This window comes from Silene latifolia, chromosome 7 (genome assembly GCF_048544455.1).
Source record: "Silene latifolia isolate original U9 population chromosome 7, ASM4854445v1, whole genome shotgun sequence".
Taxonomy (NCBI): Eukaryota; Viridiplantae; Streptophyta; class Magnoliopsida; order Caryophyllales; family Caryophyllaceae; genus Silene; species Silene latifolia.
The window spans coordinates 126,524,715-126,537,369 of NC_133532.1; positions in this window are offsets into that span (position 1 = coordinate 126,524,715).

Here is a 12,655-nt window from a genome sequence, read left to right on the forward strand (position 1 = left end):
ACCGATATGACCTGACTCGAATATTTTTTTATTGCATACTGTCCATTATTCGTATATGATTTAATAATAACGAACACGAAACTAAACCCTACGCGAGTTTTGTCAAACTCGAAAATGACCTTTCTCGAATATTTTTTTTGTTGCATATTGTCTATTATCCATAAATAATTTGATAATAACATTTACGAATTCGACCAGAATCTGACTTGACCTAAGTTGGATATTTTCATTTACTAAGTATAACATATGAATTCGACCAGAATCTGGCTTGACCTAAGTTTGTTTTTTTGGTACAAAAAAACTTTGTATGTATACTATGATGTTAACGAGGATAAACATTACTATCGAGTTAGTCATGTTTTAAGATTATTTTAGTTTGCATTCTTCAGTTTATTCGTTCTTCTTTTTTCTGCATTAAGATTTAAGATATGTTTGATGTGCTGGATACAGAATTAGACGTTCACATAAGAAGTTTGTGATGACTATGAGCACAAAAGTCGTCCATGGGTGTGGAACAACCAATCAACTCTCGAATTCATTTTTTTCTTCCTTTTGTAATCTATTTGTTTTTGCTATTTTAACACACTTTTTATATATTACGGAGTATTTAATAGTTGCTTTTATAATTTGATTGAGGACGGATTTGAGGGCGATTTCTATTATTATTCTTTTGTACGATTTTTTGTTTGTCTTTGATTAAAATACACCTCATGAATAATAAAAAGGCAAACAATTAATTGAGATAAATGGAGTATTAATTATGTGATTTTAAAGTTAAGATGACAATTTGTGTGATAAGTTACATTATACGGAGTAGGTTAGAAGAACGATCACTAATGAGATTGATCAGGCATAGTGCATGGGTGTAATAAGAAAACCAAGTGTGAGGTCGAACGATCCTCTTACTATAAGAACAGTGTTTGTTTCAAAGAATGGTAAAGGACATGTATAGATATATATATATATCTCCACAACAAATATGTATTTATTGCTTTTTATGAGTATTAGTAAAATCTACTTATTTTGATTTATGGGTTTTTGTGTTCTTCATTTGCACATAAGTTTGCTTGCTAGCCTTCTTCTTAGAGAAAATTAAGAAGTCGAGTTGAAACTTAATTGACATTAAACTTGAAGATATAAATTTTTTACTTTTAATATTGTGGTTGAATTGTTTTTTTATTTTACAGAATATAGTAAATGGATGCCGCATGGGGTGAACGAAGCGAGGCAGACTCCAAGCAAGTTAATGCCCCCAGGCCGTATCCAGGACCATGGTCGAGGACTAAATGTACTTAGTTTTGTTTTCTATACGACCAAGGATTCAAGGACGTAGTCTTATACGTTTTTAGATCTCATTCGTTCAAAAAATACTATTTTAGACACTTCTGTAGTTCAATGACTTAGTCTTATACATTTTGTTTTGGGTTCATATTTATAACGAAAATTTCTTATAGTACCCCCTAATGTTGTTAGATTTTACAAGGTATCCTTAATTTTAAGAATCTGTTCATGGTACCCTTGAAATTCCAATTTTGTGTCCATAATACCCCTCTAATGTAATGACCGTTAAGGGAAAGTTTAAGTTTTAATGACGTGAGAATAATTAGTAATTAAAAGTTACAATGATAGAGATATGAAATAAAAATTTAAGTTTGAACATGTTTCATGATTACTACTGTACTTTATATATATTCTTTCTCACATAACATGTTCCTATTTTTTATCATATTGAGTAAGATCGAGTAATTGAAATTTAAAATAACATAAAATAAAAGTAGTATGACACCCTTATCAAGTTATTGCATTGCTAAAATTATCGGTGTGGTAGGAAACACCATATAAACTCAAGAATACCACGGGAAAATGGTTATAAGTTAGGGATATATTGGAAAAAGTGTATAAAGTACATGGGTACATGAGAAGTGTTCAAACCTTTACTTTTATTCCAGATTTATTATTAACTTTTAATTAATGATTATTGTCATGTCATCAAAATTTAACGTCCCCTTAAAAATCGTTACGTTAATGGAACCTCAAGGGCACCATGAGAATATTCTTAAAAGTAGGGGGGCCTTATGAAATCTGAAAAATTAAAGGATACCGTAGAAAATTTCTGTATTTATAATAACATTCCTACTGATGGGGCATATTCTGCACCGCTGACCAAGTCAACACACTGAGCAAGGTCAAAGATATCCACAGCAAGTCAACGACTTAGACCGCCTGGCCGATGCAGCCCATCGGCCCGCTAGCCAGGTCTCGGCATGGCAACCCGCCAGCCGGGGCACATATCCGCGTACTCACATCCAAGACCCTCGGCCGGCCTGCCGTAGGTCTATCGGCCGAGGGTAGAACGGTCTTTCCACCTGATAAGCCACTTGGCCACTTGGCCACTACGTGCCAAAAGGTGAAAGCCTATAAATACTCCTCAACCTTCATTGAGGAAAGGATCCCACAACTTAACCTAAAATACACTATTCATCTGGTAATATCTCCCTTATCTCTCTACAATACATTCCTAGCCAATTAGTATACAACTTATACCTCTAAGTTCACTGACTTGGGCGTCGGAGTGGGTACGCTTGGCACAAAGCCAAGCCCTCAGTTCGTTCATTGTTGCAGGAAAGGCCGAGAGAGGCGATAGGAGCGAGAAGGGTTCAACCAAAGACATTATTCTACAAGCCACGGGTGGTAACGATACTTGCTCTGGAATTACGCCCGGAACAATTGGCGCCGTCTGTGGGGAAAGACACTAGAAGCTAGTCACATTCATTCCCAAACAAAAAAAAACCCACCCAAAAAGCTAAGAAAATGTCTAAACAACAAGATGCAGTCGTAACCGACGAAACTGCATTTTACCAAGATGATACTTTCAACAATTCTCGAGTCATACTGACCCTCCACCTAGGTGGAGTAATCCAACCGGAGTTCGGGATGCCATCAATACCCGACACGCCACTGCCAGCCAACCAGGTCACCATCATGGGACATGTGGTTGACGTAGCCAAGGTGAAAATGCTCCTAGACCTAATTAGTAATACACCTGCTCACACTGTCACGCCGACAAGAGCAAATGAAACCGTCCGGGAGACGGGGCCCAAAATGTGACTCGAAAAACTTGAACGGAGCACTAGGAGAAGCCGACCCAGCCAAGTCGCCAGGGGAGCCCAAAGTGGGCGCGGTAGACCTAAGTCCTTCCCGCACTCGTGGGAGGACAGCGTCCCCGCCGCACGAACGAGGCTCACCCCGAAGGAGCTGAGGAGTCCGACTCGGCAGAGTTGGAGAAGAAGTCCGAGTCGAAGAAGGAGCCCCTCCCGCTACGGGGGAGGAGCCAGGTTAGGGACGCAAGGAGCCGATCGCCGCGTGTCGTTCGGCACGTGGTCGCGACCCCTCAACGCCACGTCCTAGAGGTCCCGGTGCCAAATAAGCTCAAGCCGCCACCCCCTGTCATACAAGGGGATGGTGATCCGATCGACCACGCCGAGGCCTTCGAGTCTTACATGTCGGTATGGGAGCAGCCCGACGAGGTCCAGTGCCGAATTTTCCCAACAACTTTGCATGGGATGGCTCGTAGTGGTATAAAGGGCTTCCCGATGGCTCGGTGTACTACTACGCCGACCTGAAGGGCGCCTTCCTAGCCCAAGACTACTCGCAATAAGAGAAGGGCCGTAGAGACGTCCCGATCTCCCGACTATCGACAGAGGGGGCGAGTCTCTCCGGAGCTACGTGAAGAGGTTTGATGAAAAGGTCCAGCAGATTCGAGAAATCAATCCGAGTGGCGGCCTTCGCGATGATGAAGGGCCTCCCGAAGGGAGATTTAAAAATGAGCTCATCAAGTGCGGAGGCCCGAGCATGGACGCCGCTGGCGGTTGGCCGACCAAGCCATCAAGGTAGAGGACTATCACAAGGCTGGGTAGGCCCAGCCGGCCGAGCACCCAGGGGAAAGACGCCGTGGCGACAACAGTCACGGTCCGACGAAAGACGCCGTAAGAATGATAGGTCACGGTCGACAACAAGCCTCGCTCGGAAACAAAGCCGGCGGATACCCGGGAGCTCGGGAACGTACTACAAAAAAAAGACGAAAATCACACCCTCTCGGTTGTATCGGCCGCCAAGTTTTCGCTTTGAGCAAGAACGAGGGCGAGAAATGGGAAAGACCCCCGGCCGAGGAGTGACGGTGACACGAGCGCGATCGCAAGTACCACGGCCACACCGGACACCTTACCAACGATTGCCGACACCTGAAGGATGCCATTGAGGAACCGATCCAAAGGGGAGCCTCGGCAAATATGTTGCCAAAGGCCGAAAACCAGATACCGGCGGATCGACCAACAAGTCCACCACCGAGCGGTTAGGAGTAGTCAATGTCGTCATCGGGGAAAAAAGCAGTGGGTCCGCTCATGAGCACAAACGGCCCCAGGATGAGCCTCATCCGGCCATCAACTTTGTGCCCAACACAAAGAACCCCGCTCCCAAAGATCCCGGACATGACCATTGGACAAGAAGACTACGATGGAGTCGTCGCTTTTCATAGCAACCCACTTACAAATCCGCCCGGACATAGCCAACCACTTGGTGAAGCGATGCCCGATTGACACGGGCGCCTACACAAACGTTATGTACAGAGAATGCTTTCGGCCTCGGACCGAGGATCGAAGATCTCGAATCCTCGCACCGACCGGCCTGGTACCCCGGGGTCGGTTAGATTGCCGGTGAGGTTTGGCGAGGGGAATACGCCCAAGAGTGTTATGTCGAATTCATAGTCATCGACGGCGTGTCCGCCCACAACGTTCTCGTAGGCCGGGTCACTTTGAGCGAGATCGACGCCGTGGTATCCATCGTGGCCCCGACACCGATATATGTCTCGACGGGGAGGCGCAGAAGCTCACCTCGGAAAACGAAGACCCCGATTTATGGGAGGTTTACGCTAATAGCTCGAAGGCCGACATCGTTATTATCGCCCCAAACGGAGACGTGTTTGAGCACGCCTTGAAGCTTACCTCATTGGCCTCAAGCAATGAATCCAAATACGAGGCGGTAATAACCGGAGTTGAACTAGCTAAAGCCGCCGGAGCAGAGCGTATCATGGTAACGACGGACTCACTCCTAGCGGCCAACCAGATCAAAGGGGAGTGCGAAGCCCAGGACTACGGGACGATAAGGTATCTAGTGAGGGTGAGGGTGCCGTTCGAACTAAAATCCTTCCGATACTGAAGACACCCCGCATCCGGAACGATCGGACCATCGGCATGGTCGAAGGAGCAGAGACCGAGGAGGTAGAGATTGACCCAGGCCGCACCGTAACCATCGGTGTCAACCTGGAACCAAAATTCAGAGCCGACCTCCTGGACCTGCTGAGGAAAAATAAAGATGTTTTTGCATACTCGGCGGCCGAAATGCCAGGTGTGAACCGGGAGGTGATTGTTCACAAGTGAACGTACTCACCACCGCCGCCCGATCAAGCAGAGAATGAGGAACTCCTCCGCCGAGAAGGACGAGGCCATCAAAGCCGAAGTAGACAAATTACTAGCGGCGGGTTTTATCATGCCTTGCACTTACCCCGAGTGGTTAGCCAATGTTGTAATGGTGAAGAAGTCATCGGGGGCATGAAGAATGTGTGTAGACTTTACCAACCTTAATAAAGCATGCCCCAAAGATTGCTACCCCTTGCCTCGAATAGATAGTTTGATCGACGCCACGGCAGCTACACCATCTTCGAGCCTTGGGCCGGACGCCTTCTCGGGGTATCACCAAGTGTTCATGGTCGAAGAAGACATGCCTAAATGCGCATTTATCACCGCCAACGGCACATACATGTACAAAATGATGCCGTTTGGTTTGAAGAACGCCGGAGCAACGTACACGAGGCTGGTGGACAAAGTGTTCCAAAACCAAAAAGGGCGAAACATTGAGGCTTACGTCGACGATGCTATTGTAAAAAGCAAATCCGACAACGAGCATCTGGCCGATTTACACGAAACATTTTGTTCACTAAGGAAATACAAGATGAAGCTCAACCCAATGAAATGCAACCGGTGTCCGGCGGGTAAATTCCTAGGCGTACTTGTCGGTGCTGGGGCATAGATGCCAATCCGGACAAGGTCCGAGCAATCCTAGACCTACCGGAACCAAGGAATCGGAAAGAGGTTATGATGTCGCCAGGGAGAATGGCGGCTCTTGCTCGTTTCATCTCTCGGTCAGCCGACAAAAGCACCCCATTTTTCAAAGTGTTGAAAGGAAATAAAGACTTGGTGGGGAGGAACAGAGCACGGCTTTCAAACAACTAAAAGCTCACCTTCAGACTCTCCCAACTCGTCTGTGCCGATCATCGGGGAGACACTATACCTATACATAGCGATTACCTCGGCCACGGTCGCCATTGTGATCATCGGGAAGAAGACAAGCAAAGAACACCCAATCTACTTCGTCGCCCATACACGTTGCCCGCCGAGAAAAATTACCCACTAATTGAGAAAGCGACCTTCGCCGTTGTCGTTGCCACAAGGAAGTTAAAACCCTACTTCGATGCACACCCCGTGACGGTCCTAACCGATCAGCCGTTGGAGAAAGCTTTAGAAAAATTCGAGCAATCCGGCAGGCTCATCAAATGGGCAGTGGAACTCTCCGGTTTCGGCATTCAGTACAAACCAAGGCCTTCGATAAAGGGGCAAGCGCTTGCAGATTTCCTGGCCGAATGCACATATCAGGAAGAGCCAAACCCAGGCATATGGGAGGTCTACACCGACGGCTCCTCCACGACGAATAGCTCAGGAGCCGGCATCCTTATCATCAGCCCAAACGGGGACGAGTTTGAGTACGCCCTGAAATTCACCTTCTCGGCCTCGAACAATGAGTCCGAATACGAGGCGGTGATAACCGGAGTCGAGCTAGCTAGCTAGGGTCGGAGAGCGAACACATCGTGTTGAAGATCGACTCATTTGTTGGTTACCAACCAAATCGAGGGGAGTATGAGGCTCGGGACGACGGAATGGTAAGGTACCTGGAGAGGGTAAAAGCCGACGTAGCAAAATTGAAATCCTTCCAAATCCAGTGTGTTCCTAGATCCGAGAACAACCGGGCCGACGCTCTCTCTAAGCTGGCCAGCTCAACCATCAAGAATGTCAGCCGAACCGTGCTGGTAGATATCAGGAATGCGAAAAGCATCACTGAGACCGTCGGCATGGTGGGTAACATAGAGACCGAGACAACGTGGATGACTCTGATAATGAGATACAAGCTTACGGTGTGAATTACACTGGGAGGGCCGCAATCCCTCGGCCAAAATAAAAGGATCGCCGCTGTGTACGGTATTCGAAGGGGAACCGTATAGGAGATCCGTAATAAGACCACTCTTGAAGTGTGTCGGTCCGGCCGACGCAGAACTAATCTTGTGAGAAATTCACGAGGGCATGTGGACATCACATGGGGGCAAGAACACTAGCCCACAAAGCTCTCCGAGCCGGCTACTTCCGGCCCACCATGCTTCAAGATTCGTAACGAAGACCAAGAAGTGCACGAACCGCCGATGCACGCCCGGTGATACACGCTCCCTCCGAGACCTACAAATGGTGCTTAGTCCCCTTCCCTTCGCGCAATGGGGGATGGACATGCTAGGGCCGTTCCGACGACCCTCGGAGGAGGAAGGAAATTCTTAATAGTCGCCGTTGACTACTTCACCAAATGGGTTGAGGCCGTAGCAAGACAAAGCAAAGACCACAAAGCATTCGTCGTAAAGGTAACTGGGAAAACGTTATAACCCGCCGGATTGCCCCAAGTTATGGTATTTGACCACGGTCGAGAATTTTGGAGCGACCTAATAATGAATGTTAGAGGAGCGGGCATCAAGTTTGCGTACTCTCCGTCCGCCATCCGCAGAGTAACGGCAAAGCGGAGGCGCCAACAAAACCATCCTCAACGGCTTAAAGAAGACAGTCGAAGACCTTAAGGGAAGGTGGGCCGACGAGCTACCCGCGCCCTATGGTCCCTTCGAACCACAGAGAAAGAAGCAACGGGATACACCCCCTTCCACCTAGTCTACGGCTCCGGCGATCCCCGCGATCGAAGCGACGGTGCCGACATTCGTAACGACCACCTTTGACCCAGTTGAAAACGAGGAGGGCCTAAGGGCTTCCCGGATCCGGTCGAAGAGAGCGAGACACGCACGCCCGAACTTGGCCGTATATCGAACCGGATGAAGAGAGCCTACAACCGAAGAGTCCACAAAAGGGACTTAAAAATAGGGGACCTAGTCCTAAGGAAGTCGGCCGCCACCAACAAAGGAAATATTCATGGCAAACCGACGGCCAATCGGGAAGGTCCCTACAGAGTAGTTGAGGAGATGAGGCCGGGTACATACCGGCTGACAGACATGGGAGGTGTGCCCTTGATGAGCCATTGGAACACCGACAACTTGAGAAAATACTTTGTATAGCGGCGGAGGTATCCAAACCCATTGTGGACACCCCGCCGCACAATCATAACATATGAATGAAACGCCTGTGTTCCCCATCAAAGTGTCCGTCCCCTCCGAAATTTGCCACCAAACGAGGAAAGAAACGCTATCGAAGCCGCAACCCCGATTACCTCGGTCAAAACCGAGAGCGACGGGGAACACGACGGCCGATACGCTAAAAGATAGACGTATACTCGCCGCAATTGAGACGCCAATCTAGCGGTCAATATGCCTACACACGATTCGGACGCTTATCGAAGCCGCAACCCCGATTACCTCGGTCAAAACCGAGAGCGACGGGGAACACGACGGCCGATACGCTAAAAGATAGACGTATACTCAGCGCAATTGAGACGCCAATCTAGCGGTCAATATGCCTACACAGTTACGGACGCTATCGAAGCCGCAACCCCGATTACCTCGGTCAAAACCGAGAGCGACGGGGAACACGACGGCCGATTGATGAGTAGTATTTTAGTCTCTTTTTGCCCCACATTTATAGCTTATTCCGACTCGATTTTGTGTGCTTAATTGTTTAATAGCTCATTTAATCACTAATTTGTAATAATTAGGTGTTCATTAGTCATTTAATATTTAATCGATTTTATATAATATAAGTATTATTATTATTACTATTTTATTATTTTAATTCAATGTGTAGGTGAAACGGGAAAGTAAGACGGAGTTTGAGAAGTTAATCGGATCAAGGCGGAAATGAACACGGATTTAAATATAGAAGAAAAGATGGTGAGTCAAATGATAAGCAAAGTCAAAACCAATTTGGACTTCAACAAGCAGTGTTCAATTGTTGTTGTCCCAAAAGCCGTTCACCTGCCATCTCCATTCATCATCTTCACCAATTCACTTCATCACCATTACTCATCATCATCCCATTTCATCAACATCATTCATTCATTCCACCAATACAAACCATCATCACCATGACTGTCACCTACTTGTTCAAATCCGTTTCGACATTTTAAGCAACACGAATTACCTCCAATTCACACCGTACCTGCAAATACAACCCGACAACCCGCATCTCCTCTGCCCTCGCATCACCATGGCTGCCGCCCAAGCTCCTCCAACCTCCCTCATGTTCCGAACCCAGAAATCAGCCCCCATCAATGGCCACCACGGCCTCACCAACCCGCAGCCACCGTGGTTTCCTCTCCCCCATCGACACCAACAGCGACAACAGCAGCAACAACTACCTCGCACCATCATCGTACCATCGTCATCAACACCTCGCATTCATTAATTCATCACCAATGGCTCTCAGCCGGCCAACCGGCTGCCGCCTCACCGGCTCTCAATCCGCAACAATTCAGCAAATGGTTCTCAGCCGGTCAACCGGCTGCCGCCTCACCGGCTCCCAACCCTCAACAATTCTCAAGATGGATATCAGCCGGTCAACCGGCTGCCGACACCCTCACCGGCTCAAAATCCCATCATTTTCACCTCAAAGTTACAGTGGGTTTTGCGCCGGTCTAACGACCGGCGGCCGGTGAGCCGGCTGGGACCCCTTTTTGCGGTTTTGTCGATGTCGTTTCCACTTCCCCTTTTTTTGCTTTTGTTTTTGGTTTTATGTCGTATGTTTTGTAGTCTTAGGGGAGTGTTAGGATTATTGTTAGGATTATTATTATTATTATTATTATTAGTAGTAGTAGTAGTAGAGTAGTATAAAGACATTAGAGTATTAGACACTACCATGGAGACATAATTAGAAATTAGAACAAAAATTAGAATAGAAATTACATTAGAAATTAGAATAGAATTAGATTAGTCTCTCTATTCTTCCTCTCTCAATATTTAGAACCCTAGAATTAATTTTCCTCTCTTCAATTAGTCTAGAAAAATTATAATCTTTATTAGAAATCAATGTAATTGTTCTTTAATTTATCCAAGTTCTTCATTTCTCATTAGTATACAATTAGTTAATTGGGTTGTATTTGGGAGACTAGAAGAAATTCATTCTTCCATTATTGTCCAAGAAATTTGCAAGGCCCTCCCTGCATGTGACACCAACCACGAACCCGAATATGTGCATTTTGACGAGAAATTGAATGTCATAAATGTGCAAAAGAGACGAACATGCTATGCAAGGAGTACTACTCAAAATTCCTAATGAACTGGTCATGAATGTCACCAGTTATGGGCTCTAAATCTTAATTTTTAAGTAGTTTGCCAATTTATAGGTCAAGTCTAAAAAATCAAACTTATATTTGAACAGTAAATTGTAGATTATGCGTATGACAAAGCTAAAAACTATCAACGGAAGTGCAAGGCTCAAGTAAATTGACAAGTTATAGTGCATTATCATCATGGAAATCTACCGTTCCGACTCAACCTACATGCTAAAATAAACGTGAAATTGGAAATTTTTTCTATTTTTTCAATTTTTATGGAATTTTTGAATTTTTATAAAAATAACAGACAATGCATACATAAATTAAATATGATAACAGAAATGCAATAAAAACAAGATGCAGACACAGATATGGATGCATAACCTCCCCAAACCAAACTGTACAATGCCCCCATTGTACCAAAACATGGAAAGGAAATGCAAAATCGAAGGAGAAAGAGAGTAAAAACGGAAAAACTCACAAAATGCGCGAATAAAGGGACCTCCCCAAACCAGCCAAAGAACATGGGAGGTCACTAATAGCTCCGAAACATCGTCACAAGAAGCTATCCAAGCAATGGACGTCCAAAACAGCTCGATCGAGAGGAATAGTGGTCGATCGAGTAAATTAGCGGTCGATCGAGTAAATTTTTTTTTTTTTTTTTTTTTTTTTTTTTTTTTTTTACTCGATCGAGTAGAAAGTTACTCGATCGAGTGGAAAGTTACTCGATCGAGTAGAATTCCTGCAAAGACGCAATAAAAACACGCATACTTATGAAGTCTTTGGTATAAAACCATTTATTACAACTGAAAGTAAATAAAAATGCAAAATAAAATCGCCGGGTTGCCTCCCGGTTAGCGCTAGCTTCAGTCAGGTCCCAGCTCGACCTTCTTTTTCTTCGAGCCTCTATAATTAGTCACAATCAAAACAGCTCAAAGCGCGCAAAGAAACTTTGTCAAAAAGTGCGCATGTGCTACACAAAAGAGTAAGTAGCACCAAAGTGGAACAGAGAAATAGGAAATAAAATTAAACAACCGTTTGAGTCTAACAAATTTCCTATGTGAGCTCCTAAATTTATCCACATAATAAAGGAGCGCGGGAGCAATTGTCAATATAGTAGGGTATCTATTCAGTTTAACGAAATTAAAATGATAAGGACGGTGAAAAATCGTTAAATTATACGACCTACTGGGAAGGGGTAAAGCATTGGGATGCGCAGCAAAAAGTCAATCGAGGCAATTTACTATTAAAACAAACAATAAATAAATTATCGTTTACTACCTCGTGTCGGTCACTCTCAATGACGGAATCATCAACAAAGGAAGATATTACCTCTTCCGTGCTAGGAGCAATTACCGACTCAGCTGCCTCTTTGACACCCTTCTTAGTGGAATTCGTCCCGTAAATCGCAGCCTCAAGTGCATCCAACTCGGCTTTGAATAGGGAAGATTCACCGTATCCATTATCGTCATCGAAATCGTCATCAAAATCAAACCCAAATGACGAACCAAAGCTCCCAATGGCCAAACTACTCGATCGAGTAGAATCTTCATTCGATCGAGCAGTTTCCTCCTGATTTCCACTCGATCGAGTAGAATGTTCACTCGATCGAGCACTTTCTCCTGGAAAATCACTCGATCGACCAATAATTGTCACTCGATCGAGTGATTCCTCCTGTACAGCGCTGAAATCCTCGTGTGGGGCAGTGAAATATGATAGAAACTCGTCATCCGAGTCATAGAAGTCTTCCTCAGCATTGGGTAATACGGTGTCCTCAGGGGAAGAACCGCTCTCAGCAAGGTATACTTCTTCTTCTTGCATCTCAGCTGCTATCTGAGCAACTACCGATTCAAGCTCATGGAATCGAGCGTCCATATTTTTATTACTCTCTTGCATTTGTGATACAAGCGTTGCCATTGAATATGTCAGCTCCGCGATCTCTTCTTCTTCCATCTCAATTTGCTAGTGAGCAACTCTGCACTCGAGCTTATCAACTCGCGAGACATATTCTTGTGCTTGGAATGCAAGAGTCTCCATCAAGGATTTCAGCTCCGCAATGTCTTCTTCTTGTATA